The 24,452-nt window shown below is 39.1% G+C and overlaps 1 long non-coding RNA gene across 1 annotated transcript in view; it reads right to left on the minus strand.

The window, feature by feature from the left end:
• The window catches only part of LOC148127989 (uncharacterized), a 57,771-nt gene that overhangs the window by 13,058 nt on the left and 20,261 nt on the right, over window positions 1-24,452 (minus strand). Inside the window, exon 2 of the long non-coding RNA XR_015740783.1 lies at window positions 12,661-12,744. This is a non-coding gene — a long non-coding RNA (uncharacterized LOC148127989). The remainder of the gene's footprint in view (window positions 1-12,660; window positions 12,745-24,452) is intronic.

Here is a 24,452-nt window from a genome sequence, read left to right on the forward strand (position 1 = left end):
TTCTCAAATTGATAGAAAGGTAGGATATAAATCAAATAAATAAATTGGTGTCTGTCAATGGATTGTATTGCATAGTTGCCTATTATCATTACTGATGTATAATACGTAATAATTGTTCATTATTGCCTATTATTATTTCCAACTATAAAAAAGGGTAATTGTAGAGTCATAATTCTCATAATTCGTATTTAAAATGTTTGTGGCTACTCTCTCTGGATGGCTTTTGATCTAATGTCTGGTTGATCAATATGTATAGAGACAGGGCACAATAGGATGTCCCCTCATTTAATCCTCACAACAACTTTGGGCTGAGAAATAGTGAGGACCGCAAAATTGTGTAGAAGAGATATAAAGCTGGATCTTCCAGTTCCAGATTATTTCCTTAATCTAGGCCCTTTTAGCCATATTGTGAATATTGGGCAAAGGTTTTTACAGCAACCTCTTTTTGCTATTGTTTAACAGTGAAAATTCAGAATATACATTTCATGTACAACTATTAAATATTATACTCCCTTCAAAATGATCGTTGTTCCCCTCTTCCATATAATAAACGTAGCAGAATCACTGCTCAGGATGGTACATAGAAAATTATGTGGCTTTTTATTGATTGTACATGGAAAAGTGCAAGGAACTGTCTGAAGTCTTATAGCTAGAACGGAAATGACTAATGGAACATTAGGAGCAGTCAAAAATCATACATAATGTAACATGGTACATGCAACAGAATGCTCAAGCATGATAATTTAGTCATGAGAAAATGGCCTTTGAAGTGGTCCCTGGTGGATTCCTTCGTTACTCCCAATAGGATCCAGATGCATTCCAAAAATGCACTTTAAAACCATGATCTGAAATTAGACCCTCGTTTCCGATCATTATGGTTCATTACAATGACATTCCATAGTTATAATTTTTACAAGGTTTAAAAAAATCATTTCCTTGCTGCACCTTTATTATGCTCAACCTTCATCCTTTAATATTTGAATTCTCCATTTAACAATTGAAGGCATTTCGGTTTTCTTTATTGCATAGTACTATGAATAATTAAGCTTATCTTTATTGCTTTGATTTAGTTCAGAATAGAAGACAATCCAATTATTTTATATAGGGTCATACGATGTAGGATTTTTGTAAAGAAAAACTACTTTTAGGTCATGGCTGAAATTTGACGAAGTAATTTTGTGTTTACCACAGTTTTCAAGCAAAATGAAAATAATTATAATAGGCTTATATCCTGCCACCTCTTAACTCTGAGTGGATCACAATATATTCCTAAAATGATAGCAATTGTGTTGGAATACAAAATACATTACCATTGTATTCCAACACCCCCACTCAACAACTATTCCTTATATTGATCCCATTTTGGATCTCAGGTCTATAAATCTGTTTTTTGTAAGCTGTTTTGTGTAGCCCTACAAAACAGAAAGTGCACAGTCCACATATGCTTTTCTGCTTGCTTTGTAGGGCTATATACAAAATTTCCAACAAATTGCCTGTGAGTGTGTGCATGCATTAATGTGCTTATCTGGTTTTTTGGAGATACTCAAATAACAGTTTGGAAGACCCACAATTTGAGGGCAGAGGTCACCTAGGGAAAGGATTAACAGATGGAAGAATGAGATTTTTGATCTGTTTGTTTCTTCCCTGAAACTGGACTTTTGAATAAAGAACTTTCTTGTAAAAACGACAGTGCAATACATGGAAGCAAAGTATTAACAAGCAAAAATGTGTGGGTATAGCAAAGGATTTAGTAGTCTCTTCCTGGTTGCATTTCCTATTATTTCTGCCTTTAGGTATAAAGAACACTAGAACAGACAAATATAGCCTGGATATTATAAACAGAGGCATAGTTTTTTTTAAAAGCCCTTGTTTACATTGAGTCTATTAAATATGTCTGGTAGTGCATTCAGGAGTTACTTACTCTAGTATTGCCATACTCTAGTAATGACTTGGGGATACACTATCCACCTACTGCAGGGGTAGGCAACTGTGATCCTTTTATGACCTGTAGACTTCAATTCCTAGAATTCCTGAGACAGCATGATTGACTCAAGAATTCTGGGAGAGGAAGTCCACAGGCCATACAAGGGGCATAGTTGCCCACCTCTGCCCTATTGACTCAGGGATAGGCAGCATGGATGATTTTAGAGTCCTCCTTTGGTGCCTATTAGGCTTTCCACTTCATCTGACTTTATTCAGTTTGCTTTGAACAATAAATTGAAAACTGCCATGCTCCAGAGCAAAGCAGTAGATCTCAAGCATTAACTTCATTAGCAGAACTTCTCTAGATCCCCAAAAAGCTCTTAACAAAATGTTTCTGAAGTGCTAAGTTGTCTTCTGCTAAACTGGTCTTTTGCATCAGCCATTTTGTGCATAAACTGGTTTAATACGGCATCCATTTTGTGAATGTAATCCAAACATGCCACTCTAGAAGATTTATCTTAAAAACAACTTTATTTTATTTATTTATTAGAATTTGTGAAACAAAAATGAGAACAAGAATAAAAGAATAAAAATGACAATTACAGGGACAACAGGCACATTAGTGCACTTATGCATGCCCCCTCTACTAACCACTAAAGTATGAAGTGAACTTGTTCATTTCTCTGTTTCTATACATAAGGAGGATCAACATGCACAGAAAAGCAGCCTAAACTTTGCAGGTTCAAGTGGTGGCAGGGTTACACTTTGAACATTTCTGAAAAAGGCACTTCCAATTAGATTTGTATACCTAACTAACTCTCACAAAATGAAGTAGCACCCTACTTCTAGACAATAAAGCAAAGTCACCCAATGCAGATATTCCTAAGCTAAGAGTGAGCTGAGTTGCTTGGAGCTGCTTTGCAAAGTATTTGGAGGTGCAACAGGCCTCGGCAAGTCAAATAACTTTGTTGAAGTGAATCTCTAGAAGGAAATAGATTGCATGCTTCCCTATCCTCAGCATCTCTGGGTGGATCACAAGATATGTTCCTAAAATTAGGGTATGTGAGTGTGTGCAAAATAATACAGTAGTTGTGCTTATTTATCTTTGATAGATATTGGATTAGATGGCAGCTTGGGAGACACATGGTGCAGAAATAGAATTTTGAGGGCAGAGAGCTGAGAGAAAGCCCTCTTTGAGTTGAATCGATGAATGTGTGCTATTCTGCTCAGTTCTCTTCTGATTCTTTTTTACAGACTATGTGTTAGAGAAGAGCGACTGAGCTGGAAAATGGGGTTAAATGTGTCATCAGTTTGGAGTCCTTGAGTTGCCACAAGAGACCAAAGCCTAACTCCCTTTGAATTCTGTTGATTCTTATCTAGCAGCATTTTAGCTTTGACCATTAGTTGACTGCATTCTTGTGTATAGGTAGCAACAATAAACTCTTCTGTGCTTTGAATTCAACAAATGCTCCTGGTTATTGCACCTGACATTAATCAACTCACAATCAAAGCTAAATTGGCACTAAATAAGAGTCAATGGAATTCAGGGGGGAGGGGGGTGGACTTGAGTGTCTTGTGGCAGCACAATGATTCCAAACTGATTACATGTTTAACCCTGCTTTCCAGCTCAGCTTGCTCTTCTGCTACACTATGAGCTCCAGTGGATATGGGGCCTGACTGCCATTGCTGTGGCTATTGACCTGAAATAGCCTTGGGGAGAACCACAAAAAGAGCTGGAGAAAAAGTTCCTTGCTTCCAAAGCTGTAACAAGAATTAGCCCGGCAGGCCTCTCAGTGGTGATCCACAGTTACAAGGCCAAGGGTGGAATATGTGTCCACGTAATGGTGCTCCACTGATTTCTAAATGGACGCAAAAGAAATTAGAAGCTTCACAGCCATGAGGTAAATGCTGTTCTGTTTCACTCTCAGAGAGTGGTTTGGGTCAGCCTTTATAATATACCAGCAATCTGAAGGTTCAAGTTGTTTAAACAAGAATGGGGGGGGAGGGAAACATCCATGTGGCCCAGGCCTTACCTTTGTGAAATAGAAAGGCTGAAAAAAAATTGAAAGGCGAGAAGCTTCACAACTGGTTCCTCTATGTCTACCTATTATGGTCCTATTTATCCCAGAAGAGATTATAATTAACTTTTCCCCCTCCCATTCCCCCTCATTTCCCTTCTGAAGGAATATGTGAGAACAGGGCACCAGAATGTATAATAGAGACCTGCAATCTTAACGTACCCAAACAGGTCTTGAGAAAAAACCTTGCTGTCGCTTGCTATGCAGCTTCCTATTGTGAGTGTAATTACAGTTTTTATTGGCACTTCAGACTGTCTACCTCCCAGAGAGATAACACTGTTTTATATATATATATATATATAAACCCTTTTTGGTTACTTCGTGCTTACCAGCATACACAACTTTTTTTTTTCTTCCCATGGTCTTTTTCTTTTTGAAATTGGTGTTCACGTTGGGTTTTGTTTTTCGCCCAATCAATAAAGGTTTCCCAGGTATTCAGCAACCAGGAATTTTAAATACAGGGTGGCGTTTGCTTTTCCTTCCCCATCTTAAGAAGTGCCCGTTTTGATTTGCCCCACTGAAATCTAAACCCTGGGAACTGAGTTTCATCACTAAACCAAAATAAAATTAGTGTCCCAGGAGAGAAAAAAAAAACCCCATATGAAGAATCCTAATCATCCTGAATGGAAAAGTTACAAAGAATCACTTAAATCAGATGGAAACGTTAATATAATTTAAAATATTTAAAGGGCATCAGGAAAAGAGAGTGTTACTGCTATTCTAATTTCAGGAGAAAATGTCATTTGTAAACAATGTTAATGTTAATAGGAAACATAGTAATATTCCCTTACCATATGATTAAATCATAAGACCTCTTTTATTAAGGATTATTTTTAGGTATTTGTTCAGAGGTGGTATTCAGCCAGTTTGGACCAGTTCCAGCATACCAGGAGTGGAAATTTTGACCAGTTTGGAGAACCGGCAAATACTACCTCTGACTGGCACAGCGAGAAGCACATAGAATCAGTAGGAAAAAAATTGGAAACCCACCACTGTATATGTTTATTTCACTCTTCATCCACAGTGAACCTGGCTCATCTCCTTTTTATCCTAACAGTCTTTCAAGTAAGATGAGGCTGACATGCTTATCTGGATGAGCAAAGATTTGACCCTGAGCCAACTTATACTAAGAACTGTATGACACCAGCTGTTTGTGAGAGGCTATATTTTGTACCTGCGTTAACAGCCAAAGACAAAATTTTATATCTTGTCTGTACTCATAAAACCCTGACCCCAAATCAGATCCCCTATAAATGATTTAGCCCCAGGTTCCCTGCTTGTGTTGAGGAAGGGCTTTCAATTCATCGTACTGAGAAAGCTGCTCTGATAACACACAAAACCCCATCCAGATTATATTTACCCAGAAGGAAGATGGCCCTGAAGTTTGAAACAACATCCCAAGAAGGAATAACAGACACAGGAATGTTCCTGTTTGGGGTGTTGAAGAATTAGCAACACCCCTTCTGGATGTTCCATTCACATATAGAGGCAGTCCTCAACTTATAGTCACAATTGAGCCCAAAATCTCCACTCTAAGTCAAACAGTTGTTAAGTGAGTTTTGCCCCCATTTGATGACTTTTCTTGCCACGTGTTTTACATGAATCACTGCAGTTGTTTAAGTTAGTAACACAGTTGTAAAGTGAATATGGTTTCCCCATTGACTTTACTTGCATGACGTTTGCAAAAGGAGATCACATGATCTCAAGACACTGCAACCGTCTTAAATATGAACTAGCTGTCAAGCATTCGGTGACACACTGATTAGAGTGCAGTACTGCAGGTTACTTCTGCTGACTGCCAGCTGAGTGCAATTTGGCAGTTCGAATGTCACCAGGCTCAAGATTGACTCAGCCTTCCAGCCTTCCCAAATCGGTAAAATGAGGACCCAGATTGTTGGGAGCAATATGCTAACTCTGTAAACCACTCAGAGAAGGCAGTACAGCACTTTGAAGTGGTATATAAGTCTAAGTGCTGTTGCTATTGCTATTCAAATTTTGATCACATAACCTCAGGGATGCTGCAAGTCATAAATGAAAAAAGCCACTTTTTCACAATGGCACTGTAACTTCAAATGGTCACTAAATGGTTGTAAATTGAAAGGTTCCTGGACCACTGGTCCTGGCTCAGTTTGCATTGATTTCATTGCTGTAGAGCAAGTCTTTTTTTTATTTCTACAGAGTGATTTCATAGCTGCCGTTGCCTCCATATTGGGCACTTAAATGCATCACCTTCTGCACGGAGAATTACTAGATTTAAGTATTAAGTTTACTGATCTATTTTGAAGGACCATAACAGCCAGGAGGGGAGATTTAACTGTCATTGCTGAAATGATTCTTCCTTCACTGAAATGATTCTGACAAGGATCCCTTCACACTGCAATAAAATAAAAACATAACAGTCTCCATGGGTTCCAATGGAAGTTTTCTCCCTATCACTAATTGCTATATAGACCTTTGATAGACCTTTGCTTTTTTTTAATAGAGCAGGAAACAAGGCCTTAATCTCCCTTCCACTTACATTGTGGTGTCAACACAGAGTAAACCTTTATCCTGCATTTTTAAAGTCCTCATACAATGCTTTAGACAACATATTTAACATCACGTGCAATAACACGACTCCCCAGTTTATGTGCATGTGGGGGGGGGTTGTGGGGGGGATAGTGGTGGTAGTAATATTATCAGCCTGAGTCAACTGCAAGATGAAAGCCTCTTCATTGAAGATTATGGACCATGATCTAACATGCTGGTCGAGAACATATTAGCAAAGAGATGTTTTTTTGACTTTCCCGTGATTCAAAGACACACTGGGTCCATTGAGAGAGAAAGACTGGTCTGAAGTGACCCAACCAGCATCTGTGCCTAAGGGAGGACTAGAACCTGGGTTTCCCCACTCCTAGCCCAGTACTTTAACTTCTACATTTCACTGACTTAGACAGATATATTCATACTATACAGATTTATTCGTGCACAGTATATTTATATTATATAGATATATTCATGCTCATGTCAAGTTTACCTAAGGACCTAGTATATCTTTTCTACTAGGTAGGGAGCTTCTAAGGATGATGAAATATCTATCAGGTCATAACACCCAATGTGACATATTTGAATTATATAATAATCCATGTCAGATAATACTGTAATTGATGATGCACCACATGGTATGTTCCATCTCTTCATTGAGTATCAACAGAATGACCTGATATTGTAAACATATTGCCTGTTGTATGGATTTCATCTTCAATGTTGAGAGATTTTTCCAACTGGATGACCTATAGAATATAACTGTAGTCAATATTTGACTACAGTTCAATATTTCACAATTCAATAACACCAGGAATGTTTCAAGGTGGTAAAAGCAGGGATGGGATTCAGTTTTTTTAACAACCGATTCTGTGGGCGTGGCTTAGTTGGGGGGTATGGCTTGCTCAACATCACTCATGTTAAGGGGTGCTTCTCCTCATCTGGCCTCTCATTACAGTGCAATGGTCATAAGTGTGAAAAATGGTCATGTCACTTTTTTCAGTGCCATTGTAACTTTGAATGATCACTAAATGAACTGTTGTAAGTCAAGGATTAAGTCAAGTAGAAAAATACAAAAATCTTCTTTGCTTGCAAAAAGCTGCCCTAAATGCCAATCATTAGATTAAAAATATCTGCAAGAAAGAATTACAAATCAGGCAGGGTGCCAGAGCACCTTGAGGAATGAAAATCGTTAAAATGCAGTGATAACTATCAAGCAGCCAACTTTTGCTCATAAAGTGAAACCCTTTAGCAGAGAGGTCATTTAAGCTCTCCAGGAAAAGCACACCCAGGAAAAGCAATCCTTAGATCTATTTGCACCACTTAAAGATACCAGCTGGTCTCACTCACTTCACAAATTATCCTAAGGAAATCATCCAGATTTAAGGAAAGGTCACATGCCCCCCAGAAAGGCAATATAAAAAAAAAATCAGCGCCAAGCTTGCATCCTGCCTCTTGGAAGTATACTCCAAAAGGACAGTGCCAGATAGTATTAAAGCAGTGAAGGAAGACCCCCTTCACAGATAGAAAAAGAAACCATGGGGCAGGAAAAAATTCAAACACAATACAAATAATTAAATCACAACAGTAGCTGTTGCTTGTTGAAGCTGATTAGGAAAAAATTATCCCATCAATAAACACAGGATTAAACATCACCAAACACAGAATTAAGTTTCACCAAAAACCAGTTTTAGACCAAAACTCAGAAAGGGTATGTAAACTCATGTCTGAATGTCAATCTTTCTAGCTAGCCAAGAAGTCTTGCTGAATATCACTCATCTTGGTTCCCTGTCACTAAAAGCTTTGCTTCATTATTCAATTATTTCTTCAAAGTGCTGATTGTCCAAGAAAGTTTTTCCCCCAACAGCAGTGTAAAAATCTTAAAACAACCCTTCCCCTTTAAGAAAGTCACCTTCATAATCTCCGGAGACAGTAAGTCTAGGCTTTCTGCCAAGAATGTAATAAGTGTGGAAAAAAAACAAAAGGAGATTGCTTCTAATTACTAGTTCTCCAAACTACTTAGAAAATTAACAAGGGGTTCTATAGAACTAGACAGAACTGGTAGAATCCCACCCCTGGGTAAAAGCATTGTCAGAACAGTGACTTCGCAAGATTCCTGATTATTGACAGCGTGTCTGAAGCACCGAAATTAAGCCCTTGGTGTTAAATCTTAAAGTTATAATCCTTTTGCTTTTTCTCCAATGCCGTTTTCTCAGGTTTTGTGGTGAGACTCTATCAATAACTGCTGCCAAGAAGACAATACTGTCCTTGAAATGCACTTTTCTGTCTTTGATTGTTGGTTCCATGGAATGTAAGGTCTTGAAATCAATTTTAGGGCTAGCTAGAGACATATCTGGTCTTATATTGTTTCTTCTATATAGTTACATACACAGAGACTTTCAAGACATTTCTTATAGAAGAATCTCAAAATATCTGAATCAGCTGTTTTTTCTTTCTTATGAAGCAGACTGCTATTTTTCAAATGAATTTAAAATGTCAAATTGTCCTGAAAATAAATCAATTCTATATTAAATAACTGTGAAATAATTTAGGAAAGAAGTATGCTGAATCAAAGTTCAGAGTTCTTTTATCAAACAATGAACTGCTCACCAGTGCAACCTACAGATCTGTAAGATTAATTCCCATTATATTTGGAAGGACTAATTTCCAAATAAGTATGTAAATGAAAGAGCACAGCCTAAGCAAAGCTGTATCTTAATATATGAACAATTAAAAAGGAGTAGTTTCCTAACCATCTGTTTACTGCTGTTTACTTCTGAAAGGATTGCACTGAAGATATCAGCTAATTAGTCAAGAACGGAGCTCTTAATCTCTCATTGTGAATGTGCTATTAAAGTAAAATAACATTATTTGAATGTCATAATTAAATCCACAATTACAATTGGAGTTCCCTGTCATGATGCAATCAATAGTAAGACAACTGCTGTTTTCAATGGAGCAATAATATGAATATTTTTGTTCCTTTATACATATTACATACAGAAATATAAGTGTCTCACAGAACAAGAATTAAAAACAGAGCAGATAGACCTATTTTACCTATTCCTTCTCCAAAAGTACTCAGCTTGATTTTTTTTATGATCATTTCTGCATCTCTCTAGTCTAGTGATTGCCACGGAAAATTTTTGGTGGGCCCCAGTAGAAATGGCCCCCGAAAGCAATTAATCTGGGCCGTGCAGTTCTCGCGCCTCCCTGCTCTTCGAGGGACCCTGGAGTCAAGTCCCCGACCAATTAGCTCCCACACACAGCGGTGGCGGCAGCAATAGTCCCCTCCCCCTCAGCGCCTGCTGTCAGCTCTAGCCATTAATTCTCCAGCTTTGGGTTGCTCCTGCCTCTTCTCTCTCTTTCCTTTCTCTCCCTCTGCACCCACCTGGAGGGCAGGCAAGGAAACGGAGCTGGAGCCGTGCATAGCTCTCGGCTTCTCCATCCCTTTATTTTTATATTAACTTTATATTTAATATAAAAAATAATTTTTATATTAAATATATTATCTTTTTAAAAAAAAATCATATTACAGGTCCTCGGGATTTAAAAGTATGAGTTTGGTAGTCCATGTGGTCCAAAAGGTTGGAGACCCCTGCTCTAGTCTGTCATTTCTCTTCTTGTATTCTTCAACACAAGAATGCAATATATTGTACTGTGTGTTTTACACCTTCTATTACAGCAACTAAGGTGTTGTAAAATGGGGTGTTTTTTTCTTGGCACAGGAGGAATTTTTGAAAAAGAAGAAGGAAAGAATAGCCTGAGAAATTTTGCTGTCTGAACCTGAGGAAAATAAATAAATAAATAGCCAACCTCTCCCAGCAAGCCAAAGTACACAGTATCTAAACCTGGTTGAACTGCTATGATTCCTGAGGCAGAAAATCCAATGAATATTTCTCTCCTTCACTGACAGCAAAAATACAATAATAGTCATTTAAAGGACAAGCACTTCTGCTATTCTCCAGTGACATCTGTAATGAGCTGCTTCGTTCTCCCTAATGGTACCCATAGATTCTGAACTTTGTCAATCTTTCCAAAGCGAGAAACTGGGCTAGCGCAGTCCTAAAACTCAATAGCCTTAAGCTAGGAAGAATTTAGACAAAACTGCCTGTTCAATTTCTTTTTCACTTTTGACCAAAATAGCCTTCCATTCCTTTTCATTCTTAAATGCTTGCACCTTCCAGTCATTGTTATTGCAAATGTGCACAGTCCTGAACCGAACTCAGATTAGAGAGATAACAAGGTAGGGTAAACATCATGTGATGTGCTCCATGGTATCTGATTGGCTGTGCTAGAGCCATGTGATTTAATGATAATAAAGGTAAGAAAGGAGTGAGGGTTACCGGCAGGAGTTAACAATTAAAAGCAGGATTGGCTTATGACTTCTGGAGGGCCTTGAGGGAAATCATCTGGATGCTGATATAACATAACATGGCATAGCATGATTGTTATCTTAACCAGCTTTCTGTTTTACCTACCAATATTAACTTATTTGAAAAGTAAAATGTTCCTGCAAAGTTTGATGTAACCTAAGCACTGCTCAGAGGATACAAAAGACAAATACACTTAGACTGTTCACATATCATAGTAATTAAGGAAATAATGTTGCTTATTTTACGATAATCAGTTGCACAAAAAGCAGTTTTATATACTAGGAAAGAGGAGACAGACTCATATGCGTAGTTACAAATGCCCAAGGACTGAATTTACCAAAGAGACGGAAGAGGCCCATTGAAGACAATTTTATCTTTGAATATTAGTTTTATCAAATATCCTAACTGAAAATCTTTTGTTTTCTTTTGAGAGGTGTCTGTGCTTGCATTCTTATCAGAGTAGAAAACTGCCAAAATTAGAATAGTTCAGAATAATTGTTTGAATTAAACTCATAATAATTTTGAAACACAGTGAAGTCTTTTGCTTCAGGGTCTTGTTTGTTGATTCTGCATAGATAGTGTAGATATTCTTATATCAAGGGGTGGGATTCTACCAGTTTGCACCTATTCGCTAGAACTGGTTGTTAACATTCTAAGCAGTTCGGAGAACCGGTTGTTAGGAGAAATTACTGGCCTAATCCTGTAAGGAAGGCAGGAAGGAAACATTCTGGTGTTGTTTACAGAAACTGCCTCTCCGTTAACCCTTATTACATTCTTGGCAGGACTAGACTTCCTGTCTCAGGAACATCTCTGGAGTTTTTTCTCCCTCCTTTGCTGGTGCTTTGCTTGTGTGGACTGACCATTCAAAGTTACAGTGGCACTGAAAAAAGTGACTTATGACCTTTTTTCACACTTACGTCTATTGCAGCATCCCCACAGTCTTGAGAGGCCAGGCGAGGAGATGCGTACCTCGATGTGAGTGATATTGAGTTGGCCACACTCAGCCAGTCACATGACTACCAAGCCATGACCACCAACTAAGCCATGCGCACAGAACTGGTTGTTAAAAAATTTGAATCCCACCCCTGCTTATATCCCTAAATATTTTACTCTTTTGGATCATACTCCCATAGCAGAGTTAGAATCTTCTAAGGCTTCCTCCACTTGCAAATATAACTCCCTCTTTCTACTCCTCTGTGTACCTGCTGATATACTGGCCCATGCATCTGCCCCATAATGCAATGGTTTCAGCAGTAAGAAATAGACTTCGAAAGTGGGTCTTCTTTCTTTTCCAAATCTTCTCAATTCCTCCCTTACCGTTCCCTCTGTTTTCCTGCCTTTCACTGCCATCGTTATTTTGGCTTTCTCCTATTCTCCCTGCTCCCAAAACCACTTCTGCCTACAACACTTACATTTTGGTTTCTGGTTGGTACAAACAGTCCTCTTTTAACCTCTCACTCAGTTAGGGCACCTCAATACACTATTAATCAGTTGGGTGTGGTAAACCCAGAGGAAAACTGGATTCTTTGGGAATAATGTCTAGTAACTGCAGCTAGTTTTAAAGAAATGGAGAAGTCTATGTCTCTAAATGCTTCTGAGCAACTCTGGAATGAAAGACATCAACAGCTATACCACAACCAATCATAACGTTACTTTGTCATTTTTTAAATTCCTTTTGATATCATTCTCTGTTGATAGAGTTTGGGCATTCTCGCCCAACCACCATTTCCACTTCTAGGTTCCTCCAATTTCAACCCTACCTGTCATCATCTTCAACTTGCACCAACCTCAGAATGCTGAGAACACAGCAGCAAACCACACAACCAACGTTCCTTCAAGATGGTCTGCAAGAGAGAGCAAAGAATTTTGCTCAGTCAATATTCTCCCTCTGAGCAATCAGCAGTCCAAGAATATTTTTAAAAATTTCACTTCCTCTCCCCCAAAAATAAAAAAGTAAATCAAATTAATTAAATCCCCTTTTCACATTGCTATAAGGAGAAATCACCAAGACAGCATTGATAAACATCCCAAATGCCACCATTCCTTCTCTGTATACCTGGGATTGTAGTCAATAGAGTCCAGCAATCAGAAGGTGAATAGCGATAGCACATAGACTTATATACCACTTCACAGCCCTCTCTAAGCGGTTTACAGAGTCAGTGTATTGCTCCCAATAATCTGGGGCCTCATTTTACCGACCTTGGAAGGATGAAAGGCTGAGTCAACCTTGAGCCAGGTGAGATTTGAACTGCAAAATTGCAGGCAACTGGCAGGCAGCAGAAGTAGCCTGCAGTACTGCACTCTAACCACCATGGCTCATAAACTGAATGTCACCAAGGGGAGAGTTACCTATTTAAGTTTTATAGAACCAAAGATTGCAATAAAATGATTAGCTATTCTCTGGTTTCAAAGAAATAGTTAAGAGTAAAACCCAGGTCCCAGAATCAACTGGAGCACATGTTATCACCCGGTTCCAAAACTATCACAAAGAGTTTTTGTGGAAGTGCATTCCATTTTGGAGTTTTAAAAAAGATGACAGATCATCACATCCTGTCGTGACTTGAAATTGTCCTAAGTTCCAAAGAACTTTAATAAATAGTCTGGAAGCTTTTTGGACCACTCAGTTAACACTGCTGCCATGGCAATTGGATTTTCTCCAGGACAATCAATTGTGTTGGGATTGTTAATGGTAATTAGGTTACCAATGCCAAGCCAGCTTATTTTTAGGATAAAAAAAAAAATTTAAAAACTCAGATTGTTGTCATTTTTCATTTAATGCTAAACATGTCAAATGGAAAAGGAGGAAAAGAAAATAGCTGTCAAAAACCTATTAATTTCAAGATAATAACGGTAACATACATATTCCACAGTTCATCAGTACAGAGAACAATATTTCTAACGATGCATATCTATTTCCTCTGGAAAACTAACAGGATTTTAGCTCTGGTCATTTTCTGGCAAGAAAAAAGAAAAAAATGGAGGGGTGTGTGTAAAAAAACCTTTTTAATGTATATGTACTTTAGCCACACAAAAAAAGGTTGGGGGAGCTGGTCCTATTTTGTTAGTTTAGCCAGATAATGTTGGATCTTCACAATGACTATGTTCACGCAATAATTAAGCCAGGGGTGGGATTCTACTAGTTCGCACCTATTCACTAGAACCGATTGTTAACATTCTAAACAGTTTGGAGAACCGGTTGTTAGAAGAAATTACTGGCCTAATCCTGTAAGGAAGGCAGGAATGAAACATTCTGGTGTTGCTTACAGAAACTGCCTCTCCGTTAACCCTTATTACATTCTTGGCAGGACTAGACTTCCTGTCTCAGGAACTTGTCTGGAGCTTTTTCCCCTCCTTTGCTGCTACTTTGCTTGTGTGGAGTGACCATTCAAAGTTACAATGGCACTGAAAAAAGTGACTTATGACCATTTTTCACACTTATGACTGTTGCAGCATCCCCACAGTCATGAGAGGCCAGGGGAGGAGATGCGTGCCTCAAGGTCCATCCCACCCCTGAAAGGACCTAATGGTAAAAACTGCAATGATGACACTATTAAAGCCAACCACTTTAACACATTCTTTGGCTCAGTATTTGGTAACAGCAATGGATCATGCCCAGTATTTCCTAGTCGAGCCACAGACAACTACAATGATCTAATACATATCAATTTTACAGAAGACAATGTTGAAAGAGCACTACGCAATCTAAAACCATCTCTACCTATTGGACTGGATGGAATATGTGCCTACTTCTTAAAAAAGCGATCCACTGCCATATCTGAACCTCTAAGCATAATCTTTGAAAAATCTTTCAGGACCAGCTCCTTGCCAAAACTCTGGTCACAAGCCACAGTCATCCCCATCTTCAAAAAGGGAGACCCCAGCCTAGTTGAAAATTACAGACCAATCTCTTTATACTGCGTCACCTGTAAAGTCATGGAATCAATTATTAACCAATCCACCATCTTCCATTTAGAAACAAACAACCTACCCTCTAATAAACAATTTGGTTTCAGAAAAAAACTATCCTGTAATCTGCAACTTTTACACTGCAAAAACATATGGACTACACAACTCGATCAGGGCAAAGCAATAGATGCAATCTACATAGACTTCTGTAAAGCCTTTGATTCAATGGTACACAACAAACTACTCCTAAAACTAAAATCTTATGGTATCTCTGGACACCTGCATAACTGGATAGAAGCATTCCTGTCAAACAAATGGTCAAAATTGGGAATGTCCTATCCAATTCTGTACCTGTCAACAGTGGTGCCCCCCAAGGCACTGTTCTAGGACCAACTCTCTTCATATTCTACATAAATGACCTCTGTGATCCTATTAAGAGCAACTGCGTTCTCTTTGCTGATGATGTAAAGCTATTCAACACCACAGACAATACTGCTACCCTTCAAAAAGACCTCGACTATGTATCAGAATGGTCAAACAAATGGCAACTTCAAATCTCAACAAATAAATGCTGTCCTACATATTGGCAAAAAAAAAAAATCAGAAAATAAAATAGTCAAGACCTAGACCTTGAATTGTCAAGACCTTGTTGATGATCCAAACTCTGTCAAGGATCTTGGAGTACTCATCTCTAATGATCTAAGCGCTAGAGCCCACTGTAACTACATAGCCAAAAAGGCATTAAGAGTTGTTAACCTAATCTTACATAGCTTTTTCTCTGGTAATATTACAGTAATAACTAGAGCATACAAAACATTTATAAGACCAATACTCGAATACAGCTCATCAGTCTGGAACCCACATTACATATCTGATATTAACACAGTTGAGAAAGTCCAGAAATATTTCACAAGAAGAGTTCTCCACTCCTCTACCCGTTGCAGAATACCTTATGCCACCAGACTTGAAATTCTAGACCTAGAAAACCTAGAACTATACCGCCTTCAGTCTGATCTAAGTATAGTATATTAAATCATACATTGCAGTGTCCTACCTGTCAATGAATACTTCAGCTTCAACCATAACAACACAAGAGCAAGCAATAGATACAAACTCAAGATTAATCATACCAAACTTGATTGCAGGAAATACGACTTCAGCAACTGAGTGGTCAATGTCTGGAATACTCTACCTGACTCTGTGGTTTCTTTCCCAAACCCCAAAACTTTAACCTTAGACTTTCTACTATTGACCTCACCCCTTCCCTAAGAGGTCTGTAGGGGCGTGCATAAGCGCATCAATGTGCCTACAGTCCCTGTGCTACTGTTTCTTTTATTTTTTTTATTTTTCTTATATATATCCATGTATTCATAACTATGTTTTTACTTATACCTATTATCTTGTAAGCAATTGATAAAATAAAATGTGAGTGATGTTGAGTTGGCCACACCCAGCCAATGACATGATCACCAAGCCATGTCCACCCAGTCACATGACATCCAAGCCACGCCCACCACCTAAGCCACGCCCACAGAACCGGTTGTTAAAAATTTGAATCCCACCCCTGAATTAAGCCCTATTTGGCTTATCCATAAATTGCTAGGGGAAAAAACACAATTTATTGCATTCACACATCATACTAAACTACAAACCATGAGTAATAAGCCACATTGGCTGCATCTTGACTTAGCACGTTGTGAGGGGGAAAAGATCCCATGATTGTTTTGTACTGGTTTTATTTCCAGCATCTGTCACATATAACAGGTGTCCTTTGATGCTAATACTATAGAGATACTAGCATTCAGATTTAATGAAGCAAAGGTTCATTACTGCCTAAATACTGTGTAAAAATTTGCATTACATTTCCTATCCAATTCCAGCAAAGATAACAAGAAATAAGAAACAAAAGAAAGCCATTCCATTTCCTTGGGTTATAATTACTATTGGTCCTTATCCTGTTAGAAAGTAGTAACAGGAGAAATTAAGCAATTAACAGAATTGGGCAGTTAATTTTGTTAACTGGCAGGTCAAACATTGGTTTTAAAGCATTTACTTCCTTGAAATAGTAAGAAGAAAGAAAAGAAAGCCTAATCATTAACTAGTTTGAGACTTATGCTAATTATAGAAACAAATGAATTAACTTACTGCTCTGAAACAATACAGGTAGTCCTTGACTTCTGACCTCAATTGAGCATTAAATTTCTATTGCTAACTGAGACAGTGGGTTTTGCCCACTGGTGGGATTCAGACAATTTTAAAAAAAAAATGGGCCTGGCTTGGGGGCGTGTCATTGCTTGGTGGGCATGAGAGGGGAAGAATACTGCAAAACCCCCATTCCCTCCCCACCCCACTAACCTGCTTTCCAGCTCTGTTCTCCTGTGCAGGGCAACAAAAGAAGACCCAGCCGATCCGCTGGGACTCAGGAGGCAGAGAATACATGGGAGTGGGGCCAATCAGAGGTGGTATTTGCCAGTTCTCCAAACTACTCAAAATTTCCGCTACTGGTCAGAACTTGCTGAATACCACCTCTGGTTTTGCCTCCTTTTTATGAACTTTCTTGCCCATGGTTGTTAAGTGAATCATTGCAGTTGTTAAGTGAATCTGACTCCCCTATTGACTTTGCTTCTCAGAAGGTCACAAAGGAGATCACGTGACCCCGGGACACTGCAGCTATCATAAGTACGTGCCAGTTGGCAAGCATCTGTATTTTGATCCCATGACTATGGGATGCTGCAACATTTGTAAACGTGAAAAACTTTTTTTCATAGGTTACTTTTTTCAGAGCCGTTGTAACTTTGAGCAGTCAAATGAACGGTTATAAAATGAGGACTATCTCTAGTATTTTTTTAATGCAATGAATGATTATAACTTATAGTAATATTAAGAGAACAATTCTAACATTGGGAACAGGAAATTCCACAGACAGTAAAATCATCTCCAGCACTGACATATTTCTTCCTTTCTTCTGGATTTTATCCAGGAGATTGAGTAATTATTGGATTGATTGATAATCCCACCTTTTCTCCTGGAACTCAAGGTGGTATATGCAGCATACCCGCTGTTGGAAGTTAAAACCCACCCCTCTCCTAGGAAAATGAAATATTTTAGGATATATTAAAAAGACAGAATATTTCTCCTAAAAGAGAAGTAGAAACTCAGAGAGGCAGAAACTCACTCCCCCCCGACACACACCCACACCTTTGTTAATGGGCCATTAAGGCCTGGGCCAGTCTATTCTACATAACAAAGATCTACCTCCTTCAGGCAGAGCCATTCAATTGCCCTTCGTTGCACCACCCACCAAATTTCAACCAAACTTAGCACACAGACAACCTACAAAGCAAGCTATGATCTCTGACAGCAACCAATCAGAATACTCTTCCTGTGCCCCAGGAAGTTCAAAGTCCAGAGGGGGCATAAAACCCAGGCGCTCTGAGCATCTCCTCCCTTTTTGTTCGTCCAAGAGCTCCAAGGCATGTGATCCTGTTCTCCATTAAACCATCTTTCCAAACAGACTCCATGCTTCCAGTGACTTTCTCCCCACTTGGAACTGAACCAGAGGTGGTGTTCAGCAGGTTCTGACCAGTTCTGGAGAACCAGTCGCAGAAATTTTGAGTAGTTCGGAGAACCGGTAGTAACTTTCCCCCAAGAATGGGGAGGGAATGGGGATTTTACAGTATCCTTCCCCTGCCATGCCCACCAAGCCACACCCACAGAACTGGTAGTAAAAAAAAATTGAATCCCACCACTGAACTGAACCCAGATGGACATTTCTTCCAACACCTCCTTACATTTTTCCCACAGTCACAACTTCATGCAGTAGGTGCAGCTAAGAGCACAAACTCTTGGGTTATCCAGGAGTCTTCTGCAGCTGATGGTGGACTTGATATGGGACTCCCACAATTCAGTCAAATGCCTTAACTGCAACCCTACACCGCCTTTCCCAGGATAGTCAAGAAACCTCTTCCAGAATATTTCTTTTTTACAAACGCTTGCATCAAAATTCAATACTGACTCCAAATATCACTGCAGTCATACCAAAAGGAAAAGGGGGTGGGGGAAGGGGGCAGGCTAGCCAAATCAGTCCCCTGTTTCTAAATTGGAACCTGTCTCTAATTTAAAGGGAAGAGGAACAGTAAACAAAAATCCTTAGCAACCCTAAAATGATAAACGTGATACTTTAAATAAAAAGTGCATGTTTCATGACACAGTTTTTATGAAGGGTTTTTGTGCTGCAGAAAAAGAAGAAACCGCACACGTTATAAAAGAATATCAAAAAGATTCTTCAGGCGTAATTACCCCTCAGATATTTAACAATATTTAATCTAATAAATATTTAATTTATTATTCAATTAACAATAATTTTGATCAATCAATATGGGCATGAATCAAATAAAACCCCTCTTGACCTCAAATGTCAAACCATTACTTTTCTGATTAAAATCAAGAAAAGCATAATCCACTTTTTACATATGCTGACCTCTTTTCTTACTTTAGAAGAAGTAGAATTAGTAGTAGAATTCCAAAGAATCAGATAGAGATTTAGCAAAAAGGAACTTTGCTGAAGTGTTTTCAGTGGGCCTGAGCTTATACAGTTTAGTAATCAATGTTTTCAATCATTATTGCTTGTCCATCAATTAGCTGGTTTAGAAAGGTGGAAAGAAAGAACCAATTGTGCTTGGTGACTGTTTCCATGGAGATTCAGAAATTAACCAATAGAAAGGCATCAGATCATCTAGACCAGTGTCTCTTAACCGTGGCAATTTTAAGATGTGTAGACTTCAATTCCCAGAATTTCCTAACCAGACCTTCATCTTGCACAATGCTTTGCATCACTCAAAGCTGATGATGAAATTTCATACCTTAGCCTTTTCTTATTATGTTTATAAATGTTTATGATTTCTTAGAGACCAACAGTTGAGTTTCCCTCCCAAATTTTTGAGGGTTCCATCATTCCAGTCAGCTATGATGCCCAACAACTGGCAGTAGTCCCACAGTTTCCTGTACATTTGGCAGGAAAATACATGAAAATTAGAAAGTAGCTCCAAAAATTTATTTTTTAAAAAATACTTCGAGAAATAGGTCATTCCTCATTACAGTTCACACACAAACACACACACACACAGAGTGGGTATCCCCCACTGGAATTCTGTTAGTAGTTGAATGTATAAACATTCAGCTTAAACCAGCAATATCTGGTTTCATTAGTATTAAATTTGCTTCATAACTTTTGCTTTTGCTACAATAAACTAACATGGACATTCCCTGGAAAGACTTTTTATTATGAAACATATAGATCTTATGGGAAAATATTAAGAGGAAAGTGTTTCTAATTTAGATGGAGATGTTGGGTTATTATTTAACAGCTAACAGTATGCATTTCTTGGGTATACCCTTCCAAGATCCTGACTTAAAATAGTTGTATGAACATTTTAATCTGTTTACAGATTAAAGTTACATTTTCTCTTGTTCTTAATTGCCACATTAATAGATGCCAGAATCAGTGAAAAAAAAGTATTTGTTGGTTTAACTCTTAAAGTCCGGTTCTATTTATAGCTAATGTATCTTTTTATAGCTGGCATACTTTTCTTTCACAAGAATTTTTGAAGGCTTCCTACCTCCAAACAGACGGAAAACATAGTACCAATTTTAAGCTATTTTTTTAGCAGGAGCAGCAGAAAAGACTAGCATGGCATACTTAGCCTTGAATAAACTATCCAGTTCTTGAACACATTAAGGGATCAACACAGTGGTGGGTTTCAAAAATTTTTTACTACTGGTTCTGTGGGCGCGGCTTGGTTGGTGTGCCTTGGTGGGCATCGCAGGGGAAGGATAGTGCAAAAAGGGGAAGGTTACTGCAAAATCCCCATTCTCTCCACACCCTACTAACCTGCTTTCCAGCTCCGTTCTCCTGTGCAGGGCAACAAAAGAAGACCCAGCCGATCAGCTGGGATTCAGGAGGCAGAGAATAGATGGGAGCGAGATCAGTCAGAGGTGGTATTTTCCAGTTCTCTGAACTCTTCAAAATGTCTGCTACCGGTTCTCTAGAACTGGTCAGAACCTGCTGAATACCACCTCTGGATCATCAACAAAAATGAGTCCAAACAATTGAATGTCTTTCCAGATGTAGGTTACACTATGTACCACTCCTGTCCAATCTGTATGTCTGGTGTTCAAATGTCTGTTCATACTAAAAAGCATATTTGCAGAGATATATTGTTCATAAACTGAAGAATTCATATCAAGACTCCGATGTACAAGCCATATTGAAATGAATAAGTATTTCTTCTGTAATGCCTAGTCTGGTCTGACCACAGAATGACTGAAGAGAGACAGAGAAACACAGACAGTTCAGCTGCAAAGAAGCCTGCAAATTAGAAGCAGGCCAGAAGGTCAGCAGAGCAGAAGTATGGATGAGATCATAATAGAGAGGATCATTTTTGAAGTCCCACGGTTGGAGGTGGGCTGTTATTCAGGCTGGGTTTGCACTTAAAGCTAAGAAACATTCCTCCTGAATACACTTTTGGAAAGTTCAGCGTACATGCTCAAACTCTAATAGACCATCGTAACTTCAGTTCAAGAGAAAGTTCTCCTAAAATCAGATTAGCCTAGAGGTCACTTGGTTTCTTCTAAAGTGCTTCAGGACCTTAACAAAAGGTTCACAGTGGTGGGATTCAAAAATGTTTATTACCTGTTCTGTAGGCATGGCTTGGTGGACGTAGCTTAATGGGCGTGGCAGGGGAAGGATACTGTAAAATCTCCATTCCCTCCCCACCCCACTAACCTGCTTTCCAGCTTCGTTCACCAGTGCAGTGCAACAAAAGAAGACCCAGCTGATTAGCTGGGACTCAGGAGGCAGAAAATAGATGGGGGAGGGGCCAGTCAGAGGTGGTATTTGCCGGTTCTCCAAACTACTCAAAATTTCTGCTATCGGTGCTCCAGAACTTGTCAGAACCTGCTGAATACCACCTCTGGGTTCACAATGTTTAAATGGTAAATGTAGAGAATTCTGCTGTCATGAAGGATTCTCAACTGCGTTGCTTTCAGCTGTTCTGTGGTATATGTTTTATTGCATAAATCATGTGAGCTAATTAGGAAGAGATGGGTCCTCATTTTGTCTCTGATGTGGTGTGGTCAACAATAATAAACACTTAACAGCACAATCATGCTTTGGTAATGTCAATATTCCCGCTTGTCCTTATTTCATCTCCAGTCCTGGAGTGAAAAAGACTTAAATTATCCAATATAAATGTGATATTTTCCATCATGTGCCAACACCACCCAAAGAAAGTTCTGTGGTTTGTAAAATCTGTAATGCCTAATTGCTTATGATCTGGAAAGTGAGGGCAGATGAGCTGATTTGGTGGGATCAAAGTTATGTTTAGGGAATGTCATAATGTGTGGACATGCTTCCTCCCTTCTAGTCACATTCAATATCCATAACAGCCCTTTCCCTTTCAGCCTTTGCTTTTCTCGTTAGCACTTTGTTTCTTGAATTCTTTTGACACATGTCCTCTCCTTCTCTTCCACTTTTGAAACTAATTTCTTTCCAAGAGGAGAGAAGAACAGTCCTTCATTGTTTCGGTGGGATTCAATTTTTTTTACTACCGGTTCTATGGCCGTGGCTTGGTGGACGTGCCAGGGGAAGGATACTGTAAAATCTCCAGTCAGAGGTGGTAATTGCTGGATCTCTGAACTACTCAAAATTTCCGCTTCCGGTTCTCCAGAACTGGTCAGAACCGACTGAATACCACCTCTGATCTGTACCCATTTGCCACTTCCCTGTGTTTATCAGTTTCAATGCCTCCCCACTTCCCTTCCCTCAACTAATCCATTTGCCCTGTAGCTAGTCTATTTCTGTTCTCTCCCTCTAAAGGAGACAGATGGTTGCTGAACCTTAAGATAGTCTACCTGCCATTTTCTGACTTGATGTCTTCCCCTACATTTCACAAAATTGTAGACTTGGGCATATCTAAATGGTGTCAACTCTCGAAACAACTCTAGCTGAAGCCATATTTTTCTTGTTTCATTTCTTAGTTATGTGGGGGGAGAGAGGGACTTACGGAATGTAGGATGTTTTCTTCCAATGTGCCAGACATAACAACGATAAGGCTCCTGAGAACCAAGGCCAGATCAACGTGCCCGAGCAACGGCAGGACAGACTGCTGAGAAATTCATCACCAGCTTGGTTGTCTAACGTGACCTGTGACACAAGACAGTTGGCCAGTATCTCATTCTTTAATTATACCAAAAATGCAGGAATTATTCAGTGTTGGTTTCACATTTGACCATGCCAATAGGATGTACCCAATAAACAGGATTTTTGAGGAAGCCAAGGCCTCAGAGTCTTGAATTGATTAGGAGCTTTACTCGGAACCATGACGAATGGTATATAGAAATCAAACTAGAGAATATGGGCAAAGTTCTGGTCAGACTTTCCTTATTCCTACTGTAGCACCTTGTTGATGGATGTTTTCTTCCCTGCCTTAGTGGAAGGATCAGGCAGGAAAGTCAGGAGCAAAACCAATCTTCTGCCTATCAGGACAATCCCATTCAGCAGAGATGCAGAATAGAGGCGTAGAAGCAAGACAGAGCTTTGCAGCAGAAACCATGTATGTTATCCCATCAGTATTTTGGGCCAACACAAGGATTGATTGACAGTGCTTTAGGTGATCCATGAGAAAAGACCCTTTATCTAAAATCAGCTTGGGAAGGCATAGGGTGATATATAAACAAAAGCATCTGTAATGAATGGACTGTCCTCCCCTTTAAGCTAGTCATTAATAACTAGGGGAAGATGCCTTCTTGCTTGTGCTCCGTTAGCAGATGTTTTACAATGTGTTCAGTGCAGGAGAAGATATTCTTGATATACTTGAACCAAGTACATAATCCATCTTAGTGAATACCTTCTTAAATTAACTCTGGTCATGAGAAGTTTTGCTAAAGTTTTGAATCTGTAGGTATTTTCATTAGACAAGATGCTCTGGGGGAAAAAAAGAGACAATAGCAGGAAGAATGGAGTAAAGCAGGAGTCTTCAAACTTGACAGCTTTAAGACTCGTGGACTTTGACTCCCAGAATTCCTCCTCCACTCATGTTAGCTCAGGAATTCTGGGAGTTGAAGTCCACAAGTCATAAACTTGCCAAGAGTAAAGACTCCCTTGGATTGAAAATCAGTCTCTTTCCCCTCATTAACACCTGATTTTTAAAACATCTGAGAAGATTACATGATTTGAACAACGTGTATCCCTGTATCTGGAAGCATAGATGGTCTCTTTGGAGACCCAGGCTCATCTAGAAGATTCATGTCCTACTTTAGACACAAAGCCAACTGGATGATCTTGGGCCAGTCATTCTCTCTCTCAGCCCTAGGAAACAGGCCATGGCAAACCACTTCTGAAATCTTGCCAAGAAAACTACAGGGAGTAGTCCAAGCAGTTGCCAGGAATCAATGTTGATTCAAAGGGACAATATATGTTGTCTGCCTGTTTGTCTTTCTAACTATCTCACCACTGTGCACCAAATTATCCCCTGGGTTCTGGAGCAGATTTTAGTGTGGTGCACAGAATGCCTTAGGCCCTGCCAAAATCCCACTTTCCCTCATGGGAGCACTCTGTAAATGAGCATGCTCCAAGCAGACATCTGAA

This window comes from Pseudonaja textilis, chromosome 1 (genome assembly GCF_049901715.1).
Source record: "Pseudonaja textilis isolate UNSWEBS1 chromosome 1, rPseTex1.2, whole genome shotgun sequence".
NCBI lineage: Eukaryota > Metazoa > Chordata > Lepidosauria > Squamata > Elapidae > Pseudonaja > Pseudonaja textilis.